Raw genomic sequence first — 13,703 nt, 5'->3', positions numbered from 1 at the left:
TATGCAATTTATTGTATGTTGTGTGTTTGCATGTGTGTGTGTCTGATTAAGGTAAGGAGTCCTTGGGGTTTTTTATATTTTTCTCACACTGCGCCCCCACATGCACATCCATCAGCTTGATAAGCACCTGAGCAGGCAACAACTGCTTGTCACACAAAGTCCAAAGTGTCTCCATGTGTGTGTGTGTGTGTGTGTTGTGTGCGTTTGTGTGCTTCTGGATGCTGCGTCATTGAAATACAGTCCATGAGTGAGGAGGGGGTAAAAAGAGGCTGAATTAAATTAATCATAGATGAAGATGCTAATTAAAAGTGAAAAAAAACCACAATGCATTTACAGAATTATTCACATTCATACACTTTTGTTAGATCATTAAAGAGGCATTATACAGACTGCAATTCCACCCATCCGATTTCCATACCGCTTTTCCTTATTAGGGTCACGGGTGAGCCGGAGCCTATCCCGGCTGACTTCAGCCGGGCCGTCATTTAATCAAAGAAGAATTTATATTCACACTTACCGCTAATCTCAAATCTTCAGTGAACCGAAGATGTACTGTATGTTTTCAGGATATGGGAGGAAGCCGAAGTACCTAGAGAAAACCCACGCAAGCCCTGGGAGAACGTTCTGACTCCACAGAGGAAGTCGAGAGCCGAGATTTAAGATCCGACAGCCAGACGCTAACCACTAGTCGACCGTACTGCCTAATTTTACATTTAAAAGTTTAACTTATAGCATTTGAAGTCCTTATTTTCACATTTAGATACTTACAATAGCATGATACTATATTCATGCAGTATATATTGAAAGTAATACTGTCAAATATGGGGAAAATAACTTTTCAGTCGTCATAGAGAAGTTTCTGACACAATTATTCTGACGATTTCCTCCATAGCAGGAAGTAGTTGTCTTTTCCTTCATGCTGACATTTTATCATATGGCGCAGTGTCAAGTGTCAAATAGAGTCAGTACACACACACACACACACTCACGCAGTCCTTTTGTCATGATAATGGATTCTGTGTTGTTGGCTTTTGGGTCAGCAGGTCAACATAAGCTTCTTAATGGACTGTGAAATAACCCTAACTGCATTAACCTCCCTCCACACACACACAAACACACACAGGCGTGAGCTTCCTCATGCATAGAGCTCATACATATCTACATACAGACACACACCCAGGCGCACAACCCACACACGGGCGCTCAGATGCGATTGGATTGGTCTTTAATTGGCAGCGGGGCGATCGCACCTTGAGGATGCGGCGAGGGGCCTTCAATCACACAGAGTGATAGAGCGAGGCATGCTGGGTAGGAAGGAAAACAAATGAGCCCGCCGGGAAAAAAAAACATCAAAAAGTCGACACGCGCACACACGTATGCATGCACACGTTTTCGTGGACTGCATTAAGGTAATGCAGAGTGCAAATGGTGTGTTGCCTTTTAGGGTGTATTAGAAAGTGGCTGTTGTTTGACCTCCGCCAGGTGTCATTCTCCAATATGCTTTCCTCAAATACAATTATCTATGCGGCCATCTGAAATCATTTGGCTACGTCTGATGCGTTGTTATCTTTGAGCGCTGTTTGTTGGTTGGTTGCTTTGCGTAAAAAGAAAAAAACACTCATCTGATTTCCATTCAACTTTGTGGAGAGAATAAGAATCAGCTCGTGATGATGTCGCGCTTTGCTCACCTGATGTGCATAATTCAATTCTCATTCCATGATGGTGGGAATGGTTTTCTTACTCTATATGTGGTCCAGGTCAGGGTCCAGTCCTCCTTTCGCCTGATGTCACCCATGGCTCTAAACTGAATAAGAATTGTACCAAAAATAATAGCTAAAGTCAAGAACCCTCCCCCCACCCCACAATGCAAATCATAAAGTCGCATTTTTCGAATCCTAACATCTTTCCTCATGTTCTACTCATCAAGAAATAGTCAGCAAACTAATAAAGTATGTTATAGCGTAATTCTTTTTGCTTTCATTTGAGGTTTTTTTTTTTTTTTTTTTACCGTAATTTCCGGCCTATGAGCTGCAACTTCTTTCACACGCTTTCAACCCTGCAGTTTATGCGGTGATGCAGCTAATTTGTGCATTTTTTCTAACGGTAAAAGGTAAGAGTGAGACCAAAATATATGTCCCGAGGAAGTGACTTTTACCGGTTCGGCCCTGTTAGTGCTGCGCTAGTGTGTTACTCCCGTGTGGCCGTGATTTTTACTGGTATGTTTTTTTTTAACCGGCCCTGTTAGCGTGGCGGCGCTAGCATTATCGTGGTGGCACTAGAATTAGCGTTAGCATTAGCGAGGTGGCGCTAGCGTTAAACTCTCTGTGTACTGTCTTTCTTTGTAAGTATCTGGTGTTTCAATGTTGGTTTCAACGTGGACACTGGGGGCTTTTATATGTATTTCAATTACAAAAGTACTTGGTGAGGCTTATAACCAGGTGTGCTCTGTAGGCCAGGAATTACGGTAATTATTAAAATTTTGATTGCTGAGTAAAACTACTCAGCAATCTAAATGGAAGATTCCATCCTGATCCTCATGTCTTCTCATCCGCCGTAACTCAAAATGATGAACCACAGTGATAAACAAAAATAGTGTTTTGGGCTTTTTTTTCATATTGCCATTTGAGTCGCAATTAAACTATTCTGGCTGCTGCGCCGTGCAACACTTTAGTCCTGCTTTTCTAGTCCTAACGTTTTCTGTATTTACATAAATCAGTACAGAGCCTACGCATAAAAACATGGACACTTTGATGGGCGATTTACGTCAGGTTTTTTTTTTCTTTTGCTTGCAAGAAAATTTTGAGGTAAGAGCGCTACTGAACTTACTTGAGAACAGGCAGCAGTTTGGCAAAGAGAGGCTTCAAGCTGTTTAATGCCACCCTCAGTTGAAATTCACTGTCAAACTATACAAAGCAAAAAAAGAATTAGACGTGGTATTAAAAAAAACACATATTTATGGACTGTTAGCTCAATGCTAACACAACGGGAAATGTCATAGACAGGCTTCTGTGTCTCTGTTATGACTACAAACGGGCAAGCATTAAATGTAGACAGACAACATAACACTACTCACAATACTTTTCCATGTATTATATATCCTTTAGCCTATGTGGAAAAATGTCTAATATTACCGCAGCTTGGTGAGTCACTTTCACTAGTTTTGAAACTTTTTTTTTGTACCTGTGTGACTGTAGACGGTGGTAAGGTTGCACACACCCTTAAGAGCTGCATTAAGTTAATCATGATGCACATTTAATTCCATACATTCTATTTAATTATTATTAATATATGTTTTTGTGTAGTAAACTTAAGTGCTGTTTTCCTTGTTAAATAACACATTTGAAATATGTTTCATGTTTTTTTTTTGGGGGGGGGCAGAACAAATTACTGGCATTTCCATTCGGTTTAATGAGGTTAGATGATTTGAGGTACAACTGTTATGCGCGTGGTCACTGAACAAATTGAACCCTGTATGTGGAAAACACAATCTATTCTGCATTTCTCATTTTTACAGTCTAGATGAAACCGTCCTAGATTGCAAATGTCAAAGTCCTGTCTGCCTTATCCTCATAATTTAGGAACCCTGCTATCTTACTTTTTTTTACCTTTTTCTGGGGATTGTATTCTATTTTTCTGTACATTATTTCATTTTTCAATTCAAAAACCGTACTGTCTCATTATTTCACACCACTCTGTGTGGCTTTGTCGAATGGAAAAGGTCCATTAGAGTTTGTGGATTTTTCTGGAAACAACAACAACATGCATCATTGATTCAGGCTCGGGTGTATTTTGCATTTTCATAACTAATTTGTGAAAATTGTATTATCATTCAACTGCCAACAATGTGGTTGGAAAGACAGAGCTAAATATGTCTGTGAAGTGATATTCCAGGATTGAATTGTCAACTTGATTTTGAAAATAAAATGAAATCCTCAAGTTAAAGCTCCAAAGACAGATGTGTTCATGTGCAATATTAACAACAAGCTATCCAGGCTAAATTGTCTTCTAATTTCTCTTCTGCTTGCCTCTTCTCCGGTGCCAAATGTGGCTCCCAGTGAGGGGATCACGGAGGATTTTGGGTGTCGGTGGGGGGGATTTAGCCGCGCGTCTTAAATCAGTCTTAATTTTTTGCTCTCCGCCATTAAAGAGCCGCCATTAAGCTTCTCTCTTCTCGCCTCATTTCCCTCTTCCTCTTGTTTCACTTTTTCAATTTGCGCGAGAGGGGGAGTTTGCTCCTCATAAAATTTCACTTTGGCCAGCCTATCATTTGCATCTGAGCCAATAAATAGCAATTAGCATTAACAATTAAACCAGCCAGTGGAACCGCGGGCAGCTCCCTGAGATGGCCTGATGGATGGATGGCACGCTGGCGGTGAAGCAAGGGAGGGAAGCTTTTGCTTCTCGTGTGTGTGTGTATGTGTGTGTGACTAGTCGCTACATGAACCCGCACAGGGCGCTCCAGTATATCTTGCACTTTCATTTGCTTCCCAAAGCTAATTTATCTGCTGTCTCAGTGGCCTCATCACAAGACACTTATCCACCGTGTGGGCAGAAATGCCAAGCTGCCACCCCATTTGGTCCACAGTTAGCACACAAATTTTCCTTGTTAATTACACTCATTAACTAACAATTGATGTGCTCCGGACATTGTTATGTGTCATTTTTCCTCCACATTCATCCATGTAGGGTTGATCTGAACAAAATAAATATTATTCATAATAATGCATTTCACTTATATAGCGTTTTTAACATGTGACAATTTAATGTGTTATTCATTCACCCCACAACTTGGTGGTGGTTAGCTACTTGTGTAGCCAAAGCTGCCCTGGGGCAGTCTGCCGGAAACGTGGCTGCCATTCTGCACCTGCGGCCCCTCTGACCACCACCAATTCAACCACATTAATTCATTAAATAGGCCCGATCTAAACAAATATAGTGGCTCAAGGAGTCTTGTGGCCTGCAGTTGAAGTTTGTAAAGTTGGATTTTGGGCAAAAATTGATTCATTTTTAAACGCGGAGTGGTGAATACAAATGGGGGAATGTGCAATAAGTGGCAAAAACATCAACGGTAGTGAAACCATTGTGATTTACACTCCAGGTCCAAGTGCTTGATTCCAATGTAATGCCTGCATCCCATTTTTGGGTGGAGTGTTATTTCCATGAAAGAAACTAGTTTTTTTACTAAATGTGCCCTGTGATTGGCTGGCAACCATTCCAGGGTGTACCCTGCCTCTCATCCATACTCAGCACCAGCACAATCGCCACCTTTCTGAGCATAAGCAGCATATAAGATGAATGCTTGGATTTTATTGTAATTGCTACTCTCATTAGTTGAATAAACAACCCTAGCTACAATAGGAGGAAATACAGTACAATCTCGGCAAACAGTAAATACTTGATACATGTGTTAGCTCACATCCCGTGACATTGTGGAGGGCTCCCTAATGTTGTGTCCGGTGTGTGCGCCCGAACGAGCGTGATGACACCCAGCTGTCACACGTCCGGTGGAAATAATCACGTAGGTGGCTTGCTGAGGAGCCGTCCATCTCCGTATATTAATCACCCCCCACCCACTACCCCCCAATGGAAAGTCCTGACACAGCAAGTACAGCGGAGCCACTGCCCTGGCCAACAAAGCACAGAGCAAGGACACGTGGCGCCGGCAACACACAGGTGTGTGTGTGTATGGGTAGCTATCCAGCAACAAAAAAACTGAATGGCAAAACCAGGATATGTAAAAAGAAAACATGCTTCATGCTTTCCCTCCCTGTCCTAACATGTCCTTCTTTTTCCTCTTTTTAGGGGGGGGCCATCTCGGTTTTATTGTTATTACCACAGCAACACCATTAGAGAGCTCCATGTTCTTCTCCACTGGAGCAATAAATGAAGAGGGCCTGACTCCCTCTTACCTTCCTTTTTCGTACTTTGTTCACGTTCCCGCTCGACACTTGTGGTCAAACCCTTTTAACATCTCCTGTGAGTATTTTCATGCAGATTTTGCCACAAGCAAACTCTCAGACTCTCACATATGCTCCACTGGCACACACAGTGGATGTAAAGTGCAGTCGTACTTGTAAGGGACAGGTGTTGCCGTCATGACATATTAATTTCCAAAGTACAGTGTAACACAATTTAGGCGAAAACACGTGCAAAGTTACAACTGAGCAATATTTTATTCCTCTTCGCAGTAGATGAAAACAAGGTCAGACATATTGACTTATAAAATCGAGGTTATTATCCGTTACAATCAACCTTCTAGGACGAGCCATAATCGTAATAATAATTTGAGATTTTTTAGCTTTTTCATTCTTTTTCTTAGGATGGTCCCTTGCCTGATAAAAGGAAACTGCTTGAACTTGCAAATGAAATAATGTAACAAGTCCTCATAATGTGTGTTTTTTCCATATTAAGAGTATCATTTGTTGAGTTTGTATATTGAACTGAATATTCTTTAACTTAAATTAACTTTAACATAAATTACAGTCTAAATTTTTGCTTATGAGTATTTAAACTTGATCGGAAAATGTTTGGATAGGTAGTTCACTTTTTTTTTTGTTCTTTTGTGGCGGTGGCAGCTAGAATGGATTAATTGCATTTCCATTCATTTCAATAGGGAACAATAATTTGAGATGCGAGTGTTTCACATTTTTTCTCTTTGTGTTTGTGTCGTGTCTGGCTCTTAGATCAAACAGAACGGAAAATCTACATTCACTTTATGCTGTAACAGTTTTGTGTCAAAGTGGAGTTTTTGAGCTTCCTCTGTGATTTCTTTGCAATTTAATTGCAGTTTTATTGAGGATCAGAAAATAATTTCTACAGGGTTGAGAGGGGGGGGGGAGACAATAACTAACGGCACTAAGGGTAAGCAGAATGAGAAAAGTAAATCATTCCATATCTACAACAAAGAAACACTAAATGTGGATGTTGCATGTGACTGGAGCACTACATCCTGTGAAGGAAGAACAGGACAAGGATGACAGAAGAAGCATACAAGACAAGGATCGTGAGCCTGACTATAATACTGGAATGTGATGGTACTGACTCGGTGAATTATAGAAGTCCATAGAATGAGAATATAACTGACCACTGGGTGGTAGCAGCAGGGACCGAATGGTACCCCCATCACCAGGAGAACAGGAATCCCCCCACAACCCTCAGGGCCTGCCATGCATCCAGCTCCGGACTGAGGAAGGGAGAATGTCCCTTTTTTGGAAAGCGGGGCGGATAGGGGCACCCGACAAGAGAACGATGAAGGTGGGAACCCAGGGAGCAGCCACGGGCCATGAGAGGGGAGCCCCCACTCCAAGCAGCCATCCAGCCCAGCGATCGCGAGAGGCTGGCTGCTTGAAAAGTAGATCTGGGGGTAAAAAATGTCTGGGCACCCCTCATGTAAAGGGTTAATGAGTGTTGTCAGTTGATAAGACTTCCACCAAGCAAACACTAAGAAGATTTAACGACCTTGAACGGTGCCCCCGTGACGACGTGATGAAAGATAAATGACGTGAAAATGTGATAATGGCGAGTCCACAACAAGTTTTTAAAAGCCCCTGCAGTAATAGTAACACTCGAACGGCTGCTGGCGGAGAATATTTTGCGAGTGCTGTACGACGACACAAGAGCCTCCCAGACACAATCCAAATAGCAGAACGTCGAGTATGACGAGGATGTACCTGCTCTCGGAAAAGACGGCGACAACGTGCAAACGTTTGACTCACACTTCCAGCAGACAGACACACGTACACACACACGAGAGCGTGGACGCGACAAGGTCAAAGAAAAAAAAAAGTCCAGAGAATTTAATACTAGGAGTGAATATCTCGTATGTAACATATCGCTGCATTTATAAGGCAGTTGGCTTTTTAGCCTCGTACTCTCTGACTGAAGATCTCCAAATGTTTGCTTTTTCTTGCTTCTCACCAGACGTCCCTGAGACTGATTTATCAGCGAACCACAATAATCACAATGTGTGTGTCATATGTCTTGTCTCATCAAATTTTTGATTAAGAAAAAAAAATACACAGCTGAATCTATACAGTGCAAGGAGTTAATGTCGCCTGCTTATATTATTATTTTGATTGGTGTTTTTGGTACTTGCACAGGTCAAACATGCTTGTTTGTTCATATTTGTTTGTGTGCAGAATTGTGCAAAAAAAAAAAAAAAGTTAAAAGTGATTCTAACAAACTTTTGCTGAAAGTATTTTGTCTCATGCAACTGACAAAATTTTTTGTAGTAGTTGTCTTTTGCCTTCTCCCATCAAGGGTCCCCTTAGCAAGGTGATTTTTTCCAACTTGTCTACCGTATTTTCCGTACTAAAAGTCGCAATTTTTTTTTTCATAGTTTGGCCGGGGTTGCGCCATTTTCTCCAGAGCGACTTGTAAGTGAAATTATTAACACGTTATTACATCCCTCCATCCATTTTTCGAGTCGCTTATCTGTTATTTTTACTGACAATCACAAGAGGGCGCTCTAGGCCCGTGTATCTGATGACGGATAGAGAGCACAGCTTCCGGGTGAATCCGCCGTGAAACTTTCCGGGAAGTCATTGGATGGCTCGACAAAGTATGGGCTTCCGTGACAACCAAAACCATCCTGTCAGGATTCAGAAAGGCTGGAATTCGCTAGTTGTAACTGCCACTGACGATGAGTCTGACGTAAGCGACGTAGAAGAGGAGTTGGCGGACTTGTTTAGAAGCGACACCGAGGATGAAGATTTCATTGGATTTTAGTTACAGGACATTGGGAGTGAAGTCAATTTATACTCCAGTGCGACTTATATGTTTTTATCTTTGTTTTTATGGATTTTACCAGGTGTTGCGAGTTGTACTCCGGAGCGACGTGTAGTCCGGAATACACAGTACTTTGCTTGGTTGAGTTTTTGCCAAGTGTTTGTGCCAAAACTCAACCAAACTCCATCCATCCATATTCTTGTATTTATGATGTCCTCAATTAGCAATCCCGTCGCTCCCAAACCTTGATGACATGTTCTTTTCATGCCTCCTATCTAACCTTTACATCAGTCTACAGTACTCTCTCCTCTTTCTTTATTTCCTCTCCTCCTCTTCCTCCACCTCTTCCTCCTCTCATTCGCCACTCAGTCTCCTGCGCCTCCCTCACTGCCCCCGGAGAGAGAGATGCTAAAATTAAGTGGTGCCACTTCTCAATGACACTTTAATGATAGCACCGCTGCGCACACACACACACACACACTTTTGACCAGAGAGGTACAGTATATGAGCATCTGCTAAAGATAGGCCCCTCAGACACAAACACACAATGCGCACACACACACACACAAATGCATACTCAAGCGTCTCCCTGCAGACGCTCTTAATTAGACTCCACCCGTCCCCCTCGGTCACTGTGGCGGGCCAGACAAAGGGAGGCTCACTCATTTGGACGTGTGTGCATGTGTGTGTGTGTGTGTGTCATTCCAGCTTGGCATCACCATCGCATGCCTGAAAATGCCTTCACGGCTTGTGTGTGGAGAGCAGAGGTGCTGACAGGGCCGTGTGGCACTGCGGTGTTCTCAAGAGGAATGTGAAGAAAAGAAGGAAGAAACTGAAATCCTTACGTTCTGTCGGGATCAAATGTGACGCTTTTGGACATGTTTCCTATTGCAATCCAAATGCAAGAATGAAAAGACATAAAAATGACAGTCTTTCGTGCAGGTGCGACCAAGTTTGTTTCTACTGTGACAGTCAAATTGGAGACATTTACTAAAACGTATTTTTCGGTTAACTAGTGATAAAATGTATTTTCAATTAACTAGTATGCGTTAAAATGGTGGTAATAGAAAAAGTCTTCAGAGTAGTGTGTCTTCATTCTCCAGTAATTTTTCTACCCTGATCTGCTCAGAAAATAGTCGTGAATGTTGCACATAATCAATATTTACAAATCAACTTGTAAAATGCACAAAACACGCTGCAATTTGAGGTCTGACAGCTTCTGTACATGATTGCATGTTTCATGTGCTTGCACGAGCGTGTGTCAGGGTTATCGTAAGGTCACGGATGAAGCTGCAGGGAAGAGGGCCAAATGCCATTGCGACACACACACACACACACACACCAGAGAGAGGGGCAGGGTTGAGCCGACAGGACATCGACGGTGTGATTCACCTGTCGCTTCGGAGGAAAATCACATCAGAGATAGCCACAATCCCAATCTAGAATCCCCCTACCCTACATCTACAGTTAACAGTGAAAATCTAGAATACTAGTTCAAATAGAAGTTCATTTAGGAGCCAGTTAAGCATACATGCTATAGGCCACATCCAGTACTTTCCATTACAGCTCTAATAGGGCCATATTTCCACATTACGTATTAAGTTTGCTGTTTGCGCACCTTCAAGATATACACTGCATAAGAGCATAAGCATTTGTGGATAACCACAAAAGAGGCAGAAGTCAAAGAAGTCCGAGGGTGGCTGCATTTCCTTCAGCGTTTCACTGAACGGATATGGAAGTAATGCAAGTTGAGATTTTCATTCATCCCGGTCCGGTCATTTCATTCTCTGCACTAAGTCAATCGCAACTCTACTGTTTGCCATAGAAGCCTCATCTGAGCAGGTTTCATATGGTCGTGCAACAAGACTTGGGATAAAAATAGCTAGTTTTGTCTTACTTTTGCCCTAACCAATCAGTATTGCGTGACTTGATGAGAGCTGAAATGTTTTCAGAGACAACCAGAACAGTCCAGTTGCTCATGATTCGAAGCCTTGTGAATACGGAAGTTGTCACCTGTCAGACGTGCCCATTTCTAACGTGCCCATTGCTCCATCACGCTTTGTACGAGAGCAAGTCTAATTGTATTCTGTATGAAATAAATCCAATAAAAGTAATTGACAGTGCTCATGACTGAACGCCTGTTTGAAGGGATATAATAGACAAGCTGGTGAGCCTGGCATTTTTGATCAACGGTACCCTGCAACCATCTTGTACCACACAATGTGGACTAGTCATTTAACAACTTTTTTTTTTCCCCCAGTGCTGTATGATGCATGTTATTATATCTCTTGTACACAGGTGTCAGCTGTTAGTGTCAGGCCCTGGGCATCGTTGTCTCGTTGTCCATTTTGTGCCACCTTAGACCAGAGGAGGAAACGAGGATCACCTGCCACCGTCCGCAAAGAGTGTCGACAAGACGTATGCAGCCAGGTGTCTGCACGTGTGAGTGCGTGTTCAAGTGTGTGTGCGTGTGGTGACCTCGGGATGAGCGATCTATTCTGAGCGTCGCTTTCCGGTGAATTGAGTTCCATTACAGCTTGGGTGGTGTAGTCGGGTATCGCGCAGGCGTGCGTCTGCGCCAAGGTTGAAGCCCATCGATATCTCAGACGGGACGGCCATCAAATACACTTCGCTTGCATCTGGACAAACACGCTTTATTAATTAAATATAGCAGCAGTCCCTGTGATTTTGCCATTGCACTCGTAAATCTGCAGTCGAGCACGAAAAATCACGTGCGTAAAATTTGTTAGTAGAAATACATAGATATTGAAAGATGTTGCTTATTTTGTGTAGTCTTGACCAATGTTTCCCCTAAGCTGCGCCACTGCGCAATTGCACACTTGTCGACACTGAGTGCACATGAAAACCGATCCAGTGCAGTGAACCGCAGCCTGACATCTTTTTTTTTTAACACGGAAGCACACGGTCTCTAACAACGAGCTGCTGCTCAGCCTACTTCTACTTCCTAGCTTACCTGACACCGCCCCCCTCCGCTCTTAAAGGGGTACACTTGTAATTACAAACAGAACACACACCCGCATCTTTATATCTGTGGGCATGACTGACCACACCTGTGTACGTTTTTCATATGTGAGTTCTATTCAAATATTGTTTTACCAGTAAAGGAATCTTACTAAATAAACAGCAAACTCCACTGCATGGTGGCATTCTCTGCAATTGAGTACATAAGTTAGTATAAAGTTAATGTTTTTTGCGCTAATACACATTTTTATACCTGAATGCATTTATTAACTTGGAAATCATTTTGCAACTTCTGGATGAAAGATTAGAAATGACCCAATGAATATGTGGATTCATAAAATGTCTCTTGGCGCTGTAATAGATGAGCTCAAGCATACAAGTTAAAACACACTCAAGGTTACGTGACGATTATGTGCGACGGGAATTCTTCTGGTTATCGATTTGTGCTTTTAAGAGCAGATGATGTCATCGGAATCGGGAATCACTTTTTGTCCTTTTATTTTCTTTTGAAAGTTGTTTGCAAAAGGATTATTTTTTTCTTTTTAATTACAGTTACACAACTCGCTGGCCATCAACATTTTCATCATCACTTCTCACGGCTTCTTAAAGTGAGATATCAACATGTAGACCACACAAACGCAGTCGCGCGCACACACAGCGGTTTGCCGTGTCATCAGCTCGGCGTGCCGTTGTGATTTGTCGTCACGGGGAGGCTTGTAAAGTGAATCTAATCGCATTTCCACGTCCTGTCATATTCTCATCAAACAAGGTGCTTGGACTGCGCTTTTCAGTGCACACCACGTTCGACTGTGTATGTGTGTGTATGTTAACAAGCACATGTCCATAAAAGTAGTGCGCAGCAGTGGAACAACACTTTAGGTTTGAATGAACTTAGTGATGAATGAAAGTGTCAGATGAGTGTTCATATACCAATAAGGTTATTATTGTGGTTGTACTTTTTTCGTTCATAAAACACAAGCAAAAATTGTCAAGAGGAGAAGGCTATAACTCGGGGGTCATCAATTAAATGCAACAGAGGTCGAGCTTAGGTCATTTGACTTTTTGCTTTATTGTGGATTTCTCTGCTTCCGTTCTGTCTTTTCTCCGGCGCTTACGTTTTCTCACGCGTGTACATTTCACACGTTTGCGAGCTCCCACCTGCATGTAGTGGTGCATTGTGGGGAAAAGAGCTGCAGTTCATGTAGTCGTGGCCTGACATGTCTGCAGAAGTGGAGTCAAGTAGCTCTGACAGCGACGTTTCAATTCTCATGTGTCTTCTCCACGATCGCAAGAGAATAATTTTTAACTATTTGTTATAGAACGGCACAGTGGATCAACTGGTAAATAGTTGGCCTCACAGTTCTGAGGTCCCGGGTTCAATCCCGGACCCGTCTGTGTGGCGTTTGCATTTTTCCCCGTGCCGGCGTGGTTTTCTTTTGAGCGCTCCGGTTTCCTCCCACATTCCAAAAACATGCAACATTAATTGGACACTCTAAATTGCCCCGAGGTGTGATTGTGAGTGCGGCTGTTTGTCTCAATGTGCCCTGTGATTGGCTGGCAACCAGCTTGGGGTGTACCCCGCCTCCTGCCCGTTGACAGTTGGCATAGGCTCCAGCACTCCCCGCGACCCTCGTGAGGATAAGCGGCAAAGAAATTGGATGGATGGATGTTATTATAGTACACACAACTGCAAACTTGAGATTTATTGTCACATTGGATCTGCCAATCAAATTTTGACGTTAGAAAAGTTCCTCTAAAAGTTTTTATATTCTAATAGCATGTGTAAGCAGGAATCTGACTGATTTTGAACAATATCACGCAACACAAATCAACATACGCTCTTCTTCTCCTTTTTCTTGGAGGCAATTCTGAGTTGATCGAGCTTCTTTTTGCTTCCTAAAGATTGATTCTGAATCATATCCAAACACAAAAGTTAGTCCAATTTTTTTGTCTCTCTGTCACAAACATTTTTCGATAACTTGTTTCTTAACAAA

General features: G+C 42.4%; 1 protein-coding gene across 1 annotated transcript in view; it reads left to right on the top strand.

The window, feature by feature from the left end:
• Positions 1–10,882, top strand: part of spata17 (spermatogenesis associated 17) — a 73,158-nt gene extending 62,276 nt beyond the window's left edge. Inside the window, exon 10 of the mRNA XM_061814393.1 lies at positions 9,436–10,882. The gene's annotated coding sequence lies outside the window, so the exon portion shown is untranslated. The remainder of the gene's footprint in view (positions 1–9,435) is intronic.
• The last annotated feature ends 2,821 nt before the right edge of the window (positions 10,883–13,703 follow it).

Source organism: Syngnathoides biaculeatus, chromosome 3, assembly GCF_019802595.1.
Source record: "Syngnathoides biaculeatus isolate LvHL_M chromosome 3, ASM1980259v1, whole genome shotgun sequence".
NCBI classification, from domain to species: Eukaryota; Metazoa; Chordata; class Actinopteri; order Syngnathiformes; family Syngnathidae; genus Syngnathoides; species Syngnathoides biaculeatus.
This window is presented reverse-complemented; position numbering and strand designations above follow the sequence as displayed.